Source organism: Microtus oregoni, unplaced genomic scaffold, assembly GCF_018167655.1.
Source record: "Microtus oregoni isolate MIOR12 unplaced genomic scaffold, Mior012 000006F_ref0000085, whole genome shotgun sequence".
Taxonomy (NCBI): Eukaryota; Metazoa; Chordata; class Mammalia; order Rodentia; family Cricetidae; genus Microtus; species Microtus oregoni.
Window position 1 is genome coordinate 31512879 of NW_024543065.1, and position 18381 is coordinate 31531259.

At 41.1% G+C, this 18381-nt stretch overlaps 1 non-coding gene across 1 annotated transcript; it reads right to left on the reverse strand.

Annotated features, from left to right (window-relative positions):
• Positions 1-1489: 1489 nt before the first annotated feature.
• On the reverse strand, positions 1490-1562 carry Trnak-cuu. The gene has a single exon. It is a non-coding gene; the product is annotated as a tRNA-Lys (tRNA).
• Positions 1563-18381: the final 16819 nt, after the last annotated feature.

Below are 18381 nucleotides of genomic sequence, written 5' to 3' on the forward strand. Positions count from 1 at the left end.
GGCAGTGGCGTAAAACATAAAGCAGAGTATTAAGAACAGACATGGGAAACGTCTGTATGAATGACTGACATAATTCCACACAAGGCACCTGGTAACATCAGTCCATTGGAGGTAGGAGTTTATCAATGAATTACTTGACAACCATCATTTCCTGTTGGCATGAACGTTGGGCCTTTGTCAATTATGTAGATTTTAGGTTACATTAGCTGGAGTTAGAAATGTTTTGTGTATTTCAACAGCATTTTTAGAAGGGTTTTTGCCCTATAGTGCTTTGTCTGAGCATTTTTAGATTTTTTTAACCTTATAGATCTAGTGTGTGTGTGTGTGTGTGTGTGTGTGTGTGTGTGTGTAGTTTCTAATTTTGTGTTTTAATGAAATTTTTATGTGTGCAAATTTGTGTGTCTCTGCATCTGCATTTTTGGGACTTTTTTTGGGAGGAGGGGCTTTTTTTTTCCTCCCTGTTTGCTTATTTTGTCCTGTTCGGGTTTGTTTGTTTGTTTGTTTGTTTTTATTTTACCCTATTTTATTTTTGTTGTCTTTTAAATGTCTATTTGTTTTCTGAGAAGGGTGAGAAAGAAAGAGTGTGAATTTGGGTGGGCAGAGAGGTGGGGAGATCTGGGAGGAGCTGGGAGAGGAAAACTGTACTCAGGGTATATTGTATGAAAAGAAGTCTTCCATTTTAAAAAGGAGGGTGGAAATAAGGTTCAAGATTATTCAAAGAGAACAAATAAGCAAGAGAACTGTTGCAGTTCAGGAGATAGTGTGGGTATAGAAGAATCCGTGGCAGTGGAGTGCACAGTGGGGGAAACTGACTATGGCCACACATTTTAGAGCTCAATTTCCTGGAGTGACCATGGCATTTCCAGTGTGGCTTCGGTTGGCTGCCATGGTAATCCTCAGAGTGAGAGTATGAGACTCCCTGAAGATGGGTCAGTGCCCTGCTTCCTAGAGAGCTGACTACATAATTTAAGTAATTCCTTGCTTCCTGGAGACAAACATTAACTCCTGTATAAAACTAGGATCTTCAGGTAGTAGGCAGTACTTCTAAGACTAAAACACTTGTGAGGAAAAATGATGTAGGAACGTCATTGGTTAAAAAATAAAGAAACTGCCTTGGCCCATTTTATTGGTTAGAACATAGGTGGGTGGAGTAAACAGAACAGAATGCTGGGAAAAAGAGGAAGTGAGCTCAGAGACACCATGCTCCCCTCTCCCGGGTAGACGCGATAGCTCTGCTCTCTGAGGCAGATGCATGAAGCTCAGACCCAGGATGGATGTAGGCTAGAATCTTTCCCGGTAAGACTGATGCTACACAGATTATTAGAGATGAGTTGATCGGGATATGAGAATTAGCCTGTAAGGGCTAGAGTTAATGGGCCAAGCAGTGTTTAAAAGAATACAGTGTCCATGTAATTATTTTGAGGCATAAGCTAGCAGGCAGCCGGGGTGCTGGGGATGCAGCCCCGCCGCTCCTATTACTACAGAATGGCGCCCAACGTGGGGCTCGAACCCACGACCCTGGGATTAAGAGTCCCATGCTCTACCGACTGAGCTAGCCGGGCGGGAGAGATGGCTCAGTCGATAGAGCATGAGACTCTTAATCCCGGGGTCATGGGTTCGAGCCCCACGTTGGGCGCCAAAATGTAATGGCGTAAATGAATGCAAACAGATTGTAAAAATATATACAGCTTTAATAGGGAAATAGACTTACAGAACCACCGTTCCCGTGGAGACCAGGAAAGCAGAAGCGAGCAAGGAGGGAAGACTCCGCTTTTTTAAAGAGAGAGACCATGCCCCAATGGGCTGGTATCTCAGCAGCTATTGGCTGGAGGAGCGGAAGGACCTCCCGCAACAGAAAAACAATTTAGCTGATATTTAAATGGTTTCTCAGTCAAAGAAGCTGTGAAAACCTAGTCCAGTGGTTCTCAACCTTCCTAGAGCTCCAACTCTTTAATACAGTTCCTCATGTTGTGGTGACCCTCAACCATAAATTATTTTTGTTGCTGCTTCATAACTGTAATTTTGTTATCATTATTAATCTCAATATATATATCTGATATGCAGATGTTCTTAGAAAAGGTCATTTGAGCCCCCTCACCAGGGGTCACAACCCACGGGTTGAGAATTGCTGACCTAGTGTGATATAGTCAAGCTTAACTCCAAGAACCCAGGGATTCTTTTGTAATCCAACTCTTCTGACTTCCCAATCACCTAACCCTGAAGTTTTCAGAGCCCTTTTCGTTTTCTGTGAACTGAACTGGTTAGGAATGACAAACAAGGGACGGGCAGATGCTCGGCACTGCCTGGGGGGCTCCTGGAGTCCTGATTGACTCCTTCCTGTCTTGGAGCTCCCAAGGCTGAAAACTTGCTGTTGTTTGGTGGCATTAATGTTTTCGCAGGAGAAATAAGAAGCTTTCTGTCAACCCAGTGAGATCTATGCAACAGGGAGAGGATCTACTTTCTTTTGAGCCTCTAGAACTTAAAAAAGGGGGTTGGGGGAACTGACTTGTCTGAGGAAAATGGGGTAACTTGTAAATGGTGTTTTTAGGACGTTTCTGAGATGATCAGCAGAAACTGTGTTGATTTTGCTTTCCCCTGGTTATAGAAATAAAGACAGAACAGATGTGACTGGAAAAACAAAGACAAATTAAGTTGAAATGGTTGAGCTGGTAACAGGTGTTTTTCTGATGACACAAGGACACAAAGGGACACAGCTCCTAGTGTGAAAGGAAAGATGGAACATGTACCTGTACAATGTGCTACAAGGCCTGTTCCCAATCTGCAACTGTTAGTCCCCGCACTGAGACGACATTAAAGCCAGTTGAAGATACGACCTTAAGTTAGACCCACGAAGGAGAAAGGATTTGAGTCTGGGGTACCCTCATGCCTCTCTCTCCATCCTCCCACCACACTCAGAAGTAAAAGGCACCCTTCAGAGGCAACACTGGGGCTGAGCAGAGATGGGCGTGGCCTAAAAGGCTTCCCTCCTTCAGTTCCCACACTGTAGTTTTAAAAACAACTCCAGTTTCTGCAGAACTCCCCCAACCCCATTCTCCCAACAAAGCCACCCTCCTTTTCTTGCCCAAACGAATTTTAATTAATTTCTATTTCCTGGGGTAGAAAAAGGTTCAGGCTGATGCTTCAGGAGCTTAGAAGAGTGACCAGGGCAATGGCTTTAGAAACAAATGGCTCTGCATTTGAACCGTGGCCATTCCAGCCACGTGAGCAATGGCATTGTTTCAGTTTCTACCATTAAGTGGCAATGTTAGTAAGATATCTGTCACAGAGTAGTGATGATGACTCAATGAAACACGTGCCTGAAAGTCCGGCTGTGCAGAAAGTCCTCTGCTCTTTTTTGTAGTTAGCAATATTAATTTCCGAGACTCCTGATGGATTAGTCATTCACTCACGCAAACGTGCTTGAATTCAGGACTTATTTGATCAGCCAAGTGCCAGCGATAGGCCTAATGATGTATCTGGTATTGAGCAGGAAAATAAATACAAAAAGAATATTGGGGGTAGAGAGTTCCCTCAATGGTTAGAGGACTGGCTACTTGTCCAGAGGACCCGGGTTTGATTCCCAAGACCTAATGGCTGCTAAGAACTATCTGTAACTCCAGTTCCAACACTTTTTTCTGGCTTCTTCAGGCAATCCGTGCATATGGTACACAGACATATGCAAACAAAACACACATAAAGAAGAAAAATAAATAAATCTGCAAAGAAGAATTTCAGGCTTCTGACATCAGGAAGATACAAGAACACTTAGGGTGCCACAGACAGGCCTCTGACCTCAGGAAGGGTGGTGCCACTGGAGACACTTGAATGTGTATGGTGCCACAGATAGTCTTTGCATAAGTACAAATCAGTAAAACGTGAATGAGTGGCCAGAGTGGGGCCCAGTGACTCATCTGAGAGTCTTAGGGAACAGAAACTTTGAGCCAGTTTATAACTATAGTTAGGCCAGAGACACGCTTTTAAAGTGAAATGTCCTTACCTGCCTGTCAAACCTTCAGATTCTTTGTCCCCCTGAATGAAAATCCCAGTGTCAGATGGCACTTCTGGCCTGGCTAACCCAGAGTTTTCACAGTCCTTGGAGAGCCCCGTATTTTAACTACGTAGGTCAAATTGATGTCCAAAGCCTTTTACATTTTTATGTTCTATTTTTATTTAGTGTCTTATTTTCTAAAACAAGCATAGACTACTATTAGATGCCAATTTTTTTTTTAAAGTTTTGCCTTTTTTTTTTGGCTCTGTGATTTCTTCCAACACTTGCCAATGCTCCTGGATTCCATTCTTTCTAACTATACTCAAAGCATGTGAGGTTTGAACTCATTTTTCAGTGATAGCAGCCAATTATAAAGCAAATTTTGACTTCATGTAAGAAGTGAATCTATTTGCAATGAAAGGAAAGCAAAGCCTGGTGAGCATGATCTCATGGCTCTGTGCTCCAGAAACCGATACAACTGTGCTGGGTGTGCGCTAGGTTTCGATCGTTGTGAGCAATTAATAGTGGCCCCTCCATTCTCAGAATTGATCATAACTATAGGCTAATGATCCTAGCAGAGGGACTACAGACACCAGACATGCCATAAACTTTATTACCGCTCCTTCTCCATGTTGCTGGAGGCAATGCCAAATGTGTATGGGAGTATAACGTGTAGGTATATGAAATTGGGGTGGCTGAATCACCAGGTTTTAAGAGTCCCAGCTTTCGTATGTTACTCCCTAAAGTGAGTGCTAGCTGTCACGTCCACTCTTTCCAGCCTAGCCCCATTGTGCCCTAATGTTTGTCATTGTAAATGACAACTCCAAAGCAACAGAACATGACAATCTGAGTCATGCAGAAAGAAGGGGGTAAGTGCCAGTAAAGAGCTGGAGCCCAGAAACAAACTGCTCTGATCCCCTGCCATCTGTCTTCTTGTCTATAGGCATTTGTAAAGATTATATATAGCTTTGGCTTTTCTTTGCTTTTGGTTTAACACACAAAACTGTTGAGGGGAGTGTGGGTCTTGGAACAAACTGGTGGTTTGCTCTCTGGTTCAATCATTTCAGTGATGGTCTGCAGTTCTTTTAGCAATTTTAACATATTACACTTTTTTTTTCTCCTTAAAAACACACGGGGATAGTGCCATTTTCAACTCTCAATCCAGGACAGTAATCAGTTGCCAAAACAATGATGCCTAAGGATGGTCTTTCTCAGCATTGCAAACTAAAGTATTTTTCTGAGAGATAAATATATACATGGAATTGTTTATCTGAATGCCTTAATTTTTCAAAATTCACATATTTTTATTGGGGTTTTCTTGTTTTCCTAATTATTGAAAATTGTAAAGAAATGTAAGTAACAGACAAGAATTTCTTGGTATAAAATAAAATTTTGCAGTTGCCAAGGCTACTGATTGCTCTTCACAGCCTTACAGTAAGGTCCTGTTGCTGAAGACAGACTTACTTAAGCCATCAAACATGGAGAAGGTGAGCTTAGCTAAAAGCTTCACCAGCACTTACTAGTGTTTGTGGTGTTGGAAGATACTAAGCATGATACTAGAGGGAAAAAATTAATTATCAATATCACTTAGCTACAAAACCTGTAACCAACAATAGTGACCTTCCTGCAAGGTATATTGATGCAATAGTGGCAGAAAGTTTTAGAGAGTAACAAACCACTTTATGATTGGGCTTAACACCCACTGCCTGAAATGGAACTCACACAGGACACTGCTGAAGTAGAAAAGAACCTAACACTAAATAGGTCATAAGACCTAGGCAGAAACCTACTGCTATTATTCCGCTGAAGGACCATAGCAATAACATGACTCTGGATGACTGAATATGGGTATATTGATGCACCCCATAGATCAGTACATCACTCAGTCCTCATCAAAGAACTTCATCTTGCAGTAGTTGGCAATTAACACAGAGACCCACAACTAGACACTGTGCATAAATTGAGAGATTTTAGAGTCCTCAGTCCTAAATGGAATGTCTTTAACAAACCCCTTCTCTCAAGGCTTAAGGACCTATGTAGAAGAGGAGGCAGAAAGATTCTGAGAACCAAAGGTAGTGGATGCTTCCAATGAAACAGCATCTTCCAGACACAACAAGACTGATATACAGATAAACTCACAGAAATGGTGGTGGTATGTACAAGATCTGAACAAAGCTCAAAACAGACAAAATCCCAGCACAGAGAAGGGTAAATGGGGACACAAAGTCCCACCCCTTACCATGAAGCTATTTGCAACTTATAGTTGCTAGGAAAGGGAAAATCAATTTTCTTCATTGGAGTAAGAAAGAGTATATATCAACCACACTTCTGGGCAGGCCATAGGACCAGGAGTAATTGGCCAACACAAAACAAACTCCATGTTTTTTATGGGTTTTTTTTTTTCGATGCTTTTGTTTTGTTTTTGTCTTATTGTGTAAATGGAGACTGTTCATTCATTTCCTGGCCTCCCAAACTCAAATAATCACAAAAAAACTATATTAATTATAACACTGTTTTGGCCAATGGTTCAGGCTTATTCCTAACTAGCTCTTACATCTTAAATTAACCCATTTCTATTAATCTGTGTATCGCCACAAGGCTGTGGCTGACCAGTAAGGTTGGCAGATACATGGCATTTGTCTCCTTCAGCAGCTACATGGTGTCTCCCTGACTCTGACTAGTCTCTATATCTCTGTTCAGATTTCCCGCCTGGCTTTATTGTGCCCTGCCATAGGCCAAATCAGCTTCTTTATTAGCCAATGATAATAAAACATATTCACAACATACAGAGGGGAATCCCACATCATCTCCCCATTTTTGTCTAAACAAAAAAGAAGGCTTTAACTTTAACATACTAAAATTACATATAACAAAATAGGTATAAAGCAAGAATTACAGTTACAATATTTCTTTGTGAGTCCAAAGTTTTATATCAAATTTATCTTTTATCATAATTAAGAAAAACTATAACTACAATTATTTGTCTTCAACTCCATCAAAGACCACAGAAGGATATTTTACCTAAGTAAACAGAAAGTGCATTGTAAGGAATGTCCAAAACTCTAGAATTGACAGAGACATCTCACTGCCAGGAAAGTCACCCAAAGTTCTTTTGTAACATTGGGGCATCCATCTTCAGCTTATAGGCCCATTGTATCAGGCTAACTTTCCATGAATAAGGTAATTTGAAAGACTGTTTAGTGTTTTTTATTTTAGCCATTCTGACAGGTGTAAGATGGTATCTTAAAGTTGTCTTGATTTGCATTTCCCTGATCGCTAAGGAAATTAAGCACTCATCCATTGCTGGTGGGAATGCAAACTTGTGCAACCACTCTGGAAAGCAGTGTGGCGGTTTCTCAGGAAATTCGGGATCAACCTACCCCTGGACCCAGCAATACCACTCTTGGGAATATACCCAAGAGAGGCCCTATCATACAACAAAAGTATATGCTCAACAATGTTCATAGCAGCATTGGTTGTAATAGCCAGAACCTAGAAACAACCTAGATACCCTTCAATGGAAGAATGGATGAAGAAAGTATGGAATATATACATATTAGAGTACTACTCAGCAGTAAAAAAACAAGGACTTCTTGAATTTTGCATGCAAATGGATGCAAATAGAAAACACTATCCTGAGTGAGGTAAGCCAGACCCAAAAAGAGGAACATGGGATGTACTCACTCATATTTGGTTTCTAGCCATAAAGGACATTGAGCCTTTAATTCGCGATCCTAGAGAAGCTAAATAAGAAGGTGAACCCAAAGAAAAACATATAGGCATCCTCCTGAATATTAACCTTCATCAGGCGATGAAAGGAGACAGAGACCCACATTGGAGCACCGGACAGAAATCTCAAGGTCCAAATCAGGAGCAGAAGGAGAGAGAGCACGAGGAAGGAACTCAGGACCTCGAGGGGTGCACCCACACACGTAGACAATGGGGATGTTCTATCGGGAACTCACCAAGGCCAGCTGGCCTGGGTCTGAAAAATCATGGGATAAAACCGGACTCGCTAAACATAGTGGACAATGAGGACTACTGAGAACTCAAGAACAATGGCAATGGGTTTTTGATCCTACTGCATGTACTAGCTTTGTGGTAGCCTAGGCAGTTTGGATGCTCACCTTACTAGACCTGGATGGAGGTGGGTGGTCCTTGGACTTCCCACAGGTCAGGGAACCCTGATTGCTCTTCAAGCTAAAGAGGGAGGGGGACCTGATCGGGGGAGGGGGAGGGAAATGGGAGGCAGTGGCAGGGAGGAGGCAGAAATCTTAAATAAATAAATAAATAAATAAATAAATAAAGGAAAGACTGTTTAGCCTATATTGGCAATTTGTTAGTCACTTTTTTCTGTGTCCTGTAGAATGTCTGGCAGACTCTTTCATGAAGCAGGAGCCCTGAAGAACTGTCTTACCTTCTTTAGGCAAGTTCAGCAGTCATTTTTCTGTGTGTCCTGCATGTTCAATTTATACAGTACACCATCAAGTAGTCCAGGCAAGAGCAGTTTCTTGCCCAAATGGTTAGCCTTGTCACATTGAAGACAAATTCCATAAGAAATTTCTTTAATATCCACCAACTTCCCTTAAGTAATTGGTACTGCCAGAAGCAGACATGTCTTACTGTAAAAAAAACAAAAGTCTGTTTATAAAATATTTTAAATGTTATATTCTGTAGGTCTTTGAAAGGTTTAAAGAATACCTATCCACTTGAAATATATCTCTGTACATCTAGAAAACCTAACTAACATGAATACAAATTTGACTACTATAGATAACTATCTATTAATCCATAGTTTTAAATTATACATTACATTTTTAAATGAGCTGAATAAGCATAATACCTTAAACAAGAGCAGAAATACATATACACAATGTAACAAAATCGACCTTAAATTTGTATCAATAGACCAAGATCCATACCAATGTCAAGTATTCATCTTTATTTCATATTCTCTTATTTTTTAAAAAATTGATTGTGACCATTAATCATTTATAATCAACTCCCTTTAAATGAAAACCTACATTTATAAACAATCATTTTGGGAATTTACTCATAGTTTTCTTTAAACTACTTCCTATTGTTTGTTGGGCAAAGTATTTTGGGGGTTACAGAGACCTTTCTGCTGATCTTGTTTCACCAAACTACATTAGCCTGGACGGAATCTACAGGTTCCCATACTCCATGGAAACAAAAGCAGAACCTCTTTTTCAAAGTAACAAATCCTTAGACTCAAATTTTCAATTCAAGATACCTTTAAATTATATATGTTGGTTTAGCTTAGTAGCCTATACAATGAAATGTCTCTCTGTACTTAGCCCATTCACAGTCAAAAATTTCAAAGAAAGCACAATAATATACATAATCGAGACTTTTTGGGTTTTTTTTTTTTTTCGTTTTTATGTGGCTTATTTTTCAACTCTATTACTTTTTAATATTTACTTTATTATCTTTACTTTACTAATATTTACTTTAATCTATGACTGTCTGTATTGTTTTATATTACTTTTACTGTCTCTTTAAAGACTTCATTTTATTTTTTAAAATTAGTTCTTTTTATAATTGCCTATACCCATTTTCTTTTTTTCTTCAGTCTATGTACATTTTTAAAAACATTGTGACCTGTTCAGAAGGTTATTTCTGTCTGAATCTGTCTTTATTGTATATCTGTAATACTTTTTTGATCACTGCTGTAAACTGCTAAGCAGGCATGGCTAGGAACAGAGCAGCCTCTTTGGTTGTTGGTTCCACCCTGATTGGCTTTCCAACCTGGCAGAGGTACATCTATCGCCAGCTCTGGGAGCCATGTTTACCATCCCAACTCTGGGAAGCAATTGCCCCATGCTGCCACCAAGGAACTTGAGCACACTGCCCACAAATCCCATTCAAGTGCTCAGCTTCCTGAAAGAGTCAGAGATATTCGTGCTGCTTGTGTGAACCAGGAAGCTGTCTCTCAAAGAAGTCACACAGCTTTTGCTACTAATACTGAGTCAGAAGGCCTTCTCTTAAAGGAGCTGCCTCTTCTCACTGCCAGCAAAGAGAGCCTATCTGAAAAAAGAAACGCAGCTACCAAGAAGCTGTGCTTGGCTCCTGTTGTTTTTTTTGTTTTGTTTTGTTTTGTTTTTGTTTTTGTTTTTTGTGGGTCTAGAAACCCTCTTTATTTTTTTTAAGCTTTTTTAAGTCTTATGTGGATCCATGCCCTAGATGGTGGGTGCCATTTGATTTTGCGAGGTTTGTTTGTTTGTTTGTTTGTTTTTAATGTGTTGATTTTTATTCTTTGAGTTTTTTGCTTTGGTTGGTTTTTTGAAAGAGACAGAAAGAAGTAAAGAGCTTGAATATTGGGTGGATAGAGAGAGGTAGGGAGAATCTGTAAGGACTTAGGGGAATGGAGAGAATGTGACAAAATATATTTTATAAAACAAAATTTAAATAACAACTTTTAAAAGAAAAGAAACGCTTTCAATCCCAGCTCTTGGAAAGCAGAGACAGACAGATCTCGAGTTTGAGGCCAGCCAGATCTACAAGGTGAGTTCCAGAATAGCCAGGACTATTTCACAGAGAAACTCTGTCCATCTCCCCACCCCCCCCCAAAAAGGAGAGAGAAAGAGAGAGAGAGAGAGAGAGAGAACGGGGTGGGGCTGAAGTGATTGTTCAAGGATAGTCTAGAGTACACAGAGGCCCTGTATTAGCAAGAGAAGTGAAAAGAAGAGCATTTTTCCCTTCTTGCTCATGTCCTATTTTCTTGAATACTAAATAGTTTGAAAGGATGACAATATTCATGAATCACTGTGAGATCATGTTTGACTACTATTTGTATATCCAGTGGTGAATGTTAGCTGAGAGTGCAGAACCTGTCTAGATGTTACATAGCCTCGTCACTTCCCTACTATTATGAAAGTTTCAAATACGAAAAGATCGAAAGTCAGGAAACTTTAGTCATGAAAACACAGTAGGTTCCAAACAAGGATTCAAACAAACATCACATAGTTTTACACTAGGCACCATGATTTCCTCTTTATACATTTTAGATGAGATCCAAAAGTATATGTGTGTTTTTTGTGTTTTTGTATGTGTATATATATATGTATATATATATATACATATATATATATTTACATCCACATATAGCAAATGACACAGAATTCTCCATCCCAGTTATACAGAGTCAATAATTTTCCATTAATATTTCTACTTCAACAAACTTATTATAATATCAGGAAATACTTTAGTCTTTTTCATGTATGTGAATGTGTGCGTGTTTGTGTATTATATATGTATGCTTCCTGATTAAGGTCTTAATCTCCACAGTCTTAAATAACTACTAATCTTCAGAGTTGAAAACTGCAAAGAGGCTAAGGCATATTGAGGCTGAATATTTCAATTCTATTCTCTCTGTATTTAAATTACCCATATATTGCTGAGTATTGTGGTTCACTTCTTTAATGCCAACATGTAGAAGGTTGAAGTAAGTGAAGTTCTTTGCAAGGCCAGTATGATCTAAATATTAAATTCCAGGTCAGTCAGGGCTATATAGTGAGAATATCAATATAGATAGATAGTTGGTAGATAGATAGATAGATAGTTGGTAGATAGATAGATAGATAGATAGATAATGGATGAATGAGATATATGGATGATGAGATAGGTAGGGAGATAAATAGATAGATAGATAGATAGATAGATAGATAGATAGATAGATAGATAGATGGATGGAACCACTTGAAGTTGATGCCCACCCTTGAAGTTCTCTTTATATTCTTTCTCCTGTTTAAAAAATCAATTTCAGGACTGGAAAGATGGCTCAGTAGGTAAGAATGCTGGATTCATAAACTGAGTTCAAACGGAACTCACCCACATCAAAGCTGTGCACCCTTGAAACCTCTGTACTGTGGAAAGCAGAAGCAAGAAGACTGCTGGGGCTTCCTGGCTTCCAGTCAAACTCCAAGTGCAGTGAGAGACCCTGTCTTAGGGGAATAGAGGAGTGACATAACAAATATGGATGTCCTCTGGTCTCCACCAATGCACACACACACACACACACACACACACACACACACACACACGTTCTCCACCGCCATACACGCCAAAAGCAGTATATCAGCTTCCTATTTTTCTTTGATCATCTCTCTTACCCTTGATAATTCATCTTCTGTGTCACGTGATACCAAAAGTCTTCTGAAATAATACAGGTACACTCTGTCATAGGCATAGCTCAAATCCCTCCAGGGGTTCTAATTCTTACTCTTTGTGCCAGCTTAAGGTATTTGGACTATCTTCTACCAGGCCTGTTTGTACTTGCATTTGTTTTTGTTGTACTAAGGCTTGAACAGAGGACCTCGCCAACCCTCGGCAAGCTCTTTACCACTGAGCCAAACCAACAGCCCTTCCTGAATGTTGCTTCCCAGTTTTGCTGCATCCTCAAGCTCACTAAGAGGATTAAAAAGGGCAAAGCTGCTGCAGGCAGAGCCAAGGATGGAAATATAGTGAGGTGGATTTTTAGTACAAAGTGGTAATTCTCTTAGTTTTATTTCTCTTTTGTTAGAACAGAGTTAATTAAAATAGAAAAACCTTTGTGGAACAGGAGAGCAGCCATGGTGACTCTGTTCTAACATTTCAGCTCAGTGCATGTGACTGGTTGAGGATGGTTACAGAACATGTTATAATGTTTCTCAGCATGTGGCATGTTCTGCAGTGTCTCAGCCAACTGCATCTACCACGAGGGAATTTTCCCTAGGTATGCCTTCTTTCCCTCTCTCACCTGGATTTGAACATGTGAAAAGGCAAGAAACTGCCATCAATACATGAACTTGCAAATTAGAAGCATGAAGGCCCAAAAGAGAGGAGTACACTGGGTGATGGAACAAAAGACCATGGGAGGAGCCAAGTACAGATCACCGACAATGAGGTTAAATTCTCATGACTCTGGAAATGCCCTGCATGGAGCACAGTAAGGCATCTAGAGAGACTGAGAGACGTAAGCACTTGCTACGAGCCTTCCTGATGCTGAGCTATTTACAGTGTGCTTCTGCTTAAATCATCTTATATTCATAGTACACTGCACCTACAGTTCTACAGTAGAGCAAATGAATGACATAAGGGTCTAGATGGGAGATAACATATATTTTAATTCATGTTAGCAGTGGGTATACCTTCAAAATATGGTTTCTACTGAATGGGTTTTGCTCTCTGTATGGTCTGCAATGTGCCCCAAGGGCCAATGTGCTAACAGCCTATAGCATTTAGGGAAGCAGTAGAGCTTTTAGGAGGTAGGACCTCATGGAAGGAAAGTGAGTCACTGGGGATAGTCCCTGGAAGGGAGCTGGCTCCTTTCTCTGCTGCTTCTCAAAACTGCTTTGGTCCGCTATGCCTTCTCCATGAGGTGCCGCTTCACCATAGGCCAAAAACAATAGTCGCCCAGTCATGAACTGAAAGCTCTGATTAGAAGCTAATAGACCTGTTCCCCCTTCCTAAATTCATTCCTCAAGTGTTTTGTCACAGTTACAGAAAGCTGGCTAATATACTTCCACATGATTACAAAGAAAAAACCGCACATCGAACCATCCTTTGAAAAAGTGTCTGTCCAATGCCTAAGGCAGGGTGTAGAGGCCGAGGGGGAGGGAAAAATGCTAGCTTTCCACTATTTACTAGCATACTTACTTATACTTAATTAATATATTCTTTTGTCCGTGTGTATATGTGTAGAACATATACGTTCTCTTGTCCGTGCTGAAGTCTTCCTAGAGTGCTACTCAATTTAGCCATTCAGTGCCGTTCATAACATGAACATGCCCTGTGCATCACTGACGGCCCAGCATGAGAGTAGTCACATATGAGCTGGTGCCGCTGGCCAAACTCGACACTTTTCCATATATGGAAGGTATCAGGACAGCCTAGCCCGGAGGTGGCAAAGTAATGGATGACTCTTACTTCAGGGGATGGCCTTGGCCACTTCTGGCTGGAGGAATGTGCTAATGGCAACAGCTGTCCTCTTTTGGAACAGAGTGCAGTGGTGGATCCAATTACCAGCTGCTTTAGTGAAAAGCAGTGTGATAAAAAATAGGAGACAAGCCCATGATTAATCATCGCCAGCGACTTCCATCTTTTCATCGGGATAGCATTGTCCAAGTCCTCCGTGCTTGTCATTAAGCCCTGGCGCAGAGGCTGTGTAAATGAATAACCTTTGTGAAGGACTCTGAATGGCTGGGCTCCTACACGGGGCTCCTCTTTGCTCGTCAAGGCCATTGATTACATAGTGACTTCCGGGCCCATCCCTGACATTTCCTGGCTCTGGGGGCAAGATTACAAATTGAGGACTGTGTCTCAAATGTCCAAATATTTGAATTATATGTCAACAAACTGCCAAATAAAACAGATTCTATCCTGCTATGACAAATTTACCGGCAAAGTGACCTGAGAGCCTGGTACGATTTTAGAACTTAAAATTCTTTAGAATTTTTACCAGAACATTCTAGCTATACTCTACTGCCCTTCTTTTTCTACTCCCAGTACACACTGCAGTACACACAGCATCCTGCCTTTTTGCATGAGGATCCTTTGTCCAAAAGTCCCCAAGCTACCCCTCAGCTTAGAAAGTTCATTTGTGCTTGTGAGCAGCGTGGAGGGAGATGTTTGCTCGGATCCTATAAACAAGCATCTGGCCCTCAGGATGCAGAACTCTGGGTTCGGAGCACCCAGACCTTGTAATCTCTCTAGGAAGGATGACAACAAAGTTCATGTGATCAAGCAGGTCGCTACCTGGACACTTGGAGCTTAATCCCACAATGAAGTCAACTCTGAATCCCTAGCCCCAACCAAGTGCAGAGGAAGTTAGGTATCCGTGCAGTTAAATGCTCTTTCCTGGGGAACCTTGATTCTTGACAGTCCTACCCTATTTTGTATGCTTAGAGTGGGCTCTGATGATCACGGAGAGCCTCTAAGTAGCATCACGGATTCTATCAGTAGAAAGTCTAGTTGACATATGGGTGAGCAGTGGGGGCCAGGGAGTGCACACTAACACTGGCTTCATCGACTTCTGTCCATCCTGAGCACTGCTCACAGCCACTGTTACTCTACAGTAACTTTGCCACCTCCTGCCACAGATTCTTCATGGTGCTATTTTAAAAAATGATAAAAGGAATCATTGACTTATTAAACACACCTATAATCCTCACTGCTGCAATTTACCCATGACTGTGATACCATTTCCTCCTCCATCACCCAGTTTCGCTCCTGTGATCAGTCATACTTTCCCAATCAAGATTGCTTGCCTGGTAGAGTAACCTGGACCCTTCCAACACCGAGGAAGCTGAATATCTGGTTTCCAGTTCTCCAAGAAGCTCAAAATGGCCAAGCTTATTTGGTGAGTGGCAGTGAATGTCCTACTTCTACCATGGAGATAGAACCTCCAAGCTCAGTACAGTAGAAATTGTGGGATAAGATATATACGGGAAATATAAGATTACAGGGGCAAGAAACAACCACTGCCCTCCCCCATTACAAGATCCGGGTTTTCTACCTATTATCAGGGCTGTACAATGTCTGATGACTAAATATACAACTTCTTCTCCCCATCCCTATCTGACACTATCTCAGGGAAGAAAAGTACAGAAGCAAACGGGTGACCTCCCACTCTGTTAGCAGGAACCGTAGTTGCGGGGAACAACTCAAACAACGGTAACAACAAAAGCGTTAGGGAGTAACCTGTGACCTTTTGGTAGGGCAAGAGAGAAAGGCTGAGAAATGGCAGAGCCCAGAGCCCTCCCAAAGTCACACCAAGAGGTCTGTCGGGACACACGCTCAAGTCCACTTCACTGAAACCAGAACCAGAACTACCCCTGTCTCCAAATCTCCTGCCAAGGCGGCCTCCACATGCTCACTCTCAGGAAATGGGTCCTCAGGAAGCACTGAGAAAGCCACTATTCGCTGCCTTCACTCAGGAAGAACCAGGAGGCAGGAAGTAGGAAAGTCTTTCAAACTCAGGGTAGTTCTTTTAAAAATTGAAATTGATCAAGAATATGAAAATGTCTTTCGTAACACCCACATTGCTTACTGCTGAGACTTAAAATCTGAACAATAATAGGTTGCTAAAAAACTGTTAGCCACTCTGCTGAAATCCTTCTCTTTTTCTTAGTATTCCAAACCCCACCAAGCTTAACTGGGCACCTGGCACCTGCTAGAGTCTACATTTTCCAGTTCCTTTGCAGGAATATCACATGACTGAAGTCTCACCACTGCGATGTAAGAAATATACGTTGTTGTAGCTCCTAGATCATTTCTTTAATGATGAAAGCATTTAGCTTCTCATTCCTCTGCCTTAGAAACGCCAATAAATGGGTATAGTTATGGACACATAGTCGAAGAGGAAAGAAACAGTCTGCCAGCTTGGTTCTGAGACAACTTCTTAGGAGCTCAGTGGTTCCACATGGGTCTTGGATGAGGTGGCAGGAAAGTGGTTCCCAGGCCAACTGACAGGGGCCATGCATTCCTGACATTGTACTGCTTTATGAAGTAGAAATAACTCCCATATTGTTTAGGTTGATAAATTGATACAGTCTCTTGGCTTCTGTTATTACTATAGGCCTACATTTTAATAACGGGATCAGATCTAATGGGCACATAATTCAGGGCTTTTATTATTGGAAAGGCATGACCGAGTACATTGCACAAACATGGATACTCCACATGGCCTCTTAGGGCAGTCAATACAAAGAGTAAGCATGGCATGAGGCCACAGCTGAATAGCACAGCATGTTGTTTTATAGTAAACTTCTTATAAAGAAGGAGTACAGCCGGGCGGTGGTGGTGCAGGCCTTTAATCCTAGCACTTGGGAGGCGGAGGCAGAGGCAGGCCGATCTCTGTGAGCTCGAGGCCAGCATGCTCTACAAGAGCTAACTCCAGGACAGGCACCAAAGCTACAGAAACCCTGTCTTGAAAACCAAAAAAAGTACACTTATACATATACAGACCAATATTCTAGCCACTCATTGTCATTTTCACATGCTATGGCCCATGTGGAATTGTGTGCACTATACTTCACATGCACAGCAAATTTGCCATTGTCAGCATCACCACAGCACATGACTATGGGTTCTACTTCAAGGCCATTAGGCAGTGTAAAATTTTCAACTTCATTCTAATTTTATGGGGTCAACAAAGATATGCAGGTCTTTGCTATTCACATCAATATATGACCATAATGTGTTCAATCAATCAGAAGATAACATACCTGCTTTTAAAGCTCTTGAAATCCTTGACAAACTAGAGGCAGACTCCAGAGCTACAGGGCATCAGTAACCTTCTCAAGAAACATGCAGCAGTACTCCTATGAGAGGCATTCATGAACTTCCAAAAACCAATTGGCCTGAACAGAACACTCATGCTGGCTAGTTCTCTGACCCTTACAAATATATAAATAAAGACATTTTATTTGTCTTAGTCAGGATTGTTTCAAAAATTTCTCCAAATAAAGATCGTCAAATTATTGTCATAGCTAAATTCCTTCTTAAGTTTATCCAGTCAGAATAGTATAGAAAAGTAGACTTGAATTTGATCCTCTATATTCCCAAAATACATAACCTATTTAGCAAAAGTCTTGTTAAAATGTTTCCATTTGAAACCCATTGGGAAAGGTATCTTACTACAGTGTTGAAATTCTGTGCAGTTTGCAGGGAACCACCTTTTTCAGGTAAGGCTTCTAGCAAGATCATGATATCATTAGAAGTCCATGGTGGTGAATAAATAGAGAGGTGAGGGGTTTCAGCATTGAAAACTGGAAAGTAAAAACAATTAAAGGAAAGAAGGTGAGATTTTTAGCAGCATCTTCAAATCTTCCCAGTGCCGTCACATTGTCTCCATCCATCCACCCACCCACCCACCCATCTATCCAGAAATGTTTATTAAGCACCAGCCCTATTCCAAACACTGTAAGTAGCTAAATTGTTTAAGAAAAATTAAAACAAGGATGGGAGAAGGCAACAGGGGAGATGGCTAGAAATGTTCTCCTAGGAAGGAAGAAGGTTTTAAGAGGGCCAGGTAGAAGTTGTCAAGAACAGAAGCTCTGAGCAGGAATTTGCTTGGCAAATGTGAGGAGCAAACAGGGGACTGAAATGACTGCCTTGCACTATGCAGCAGTAAAGTTATTAGATATGAAATTAGGAGGCTCCGAGCCTAGATGAGATGGCAAACTTGTAGGTCATGGTGAAGGGCTAAAGGACTGGCCTCAACCTGAGAACATTCTCTGAACTCTACTCACTCCAGGCCCTCTTAGGGCCTGTGCAGTGTTTTGCTCGTTTGTCTGTTTTGTTGAGACGGTCTCTCTGTGTAGTCCTGGCTGTCCTGGAATGCTCTCTGTAGACCAGGGTTGTCCTTGAACTCACAGAGATCCACCTGTCTC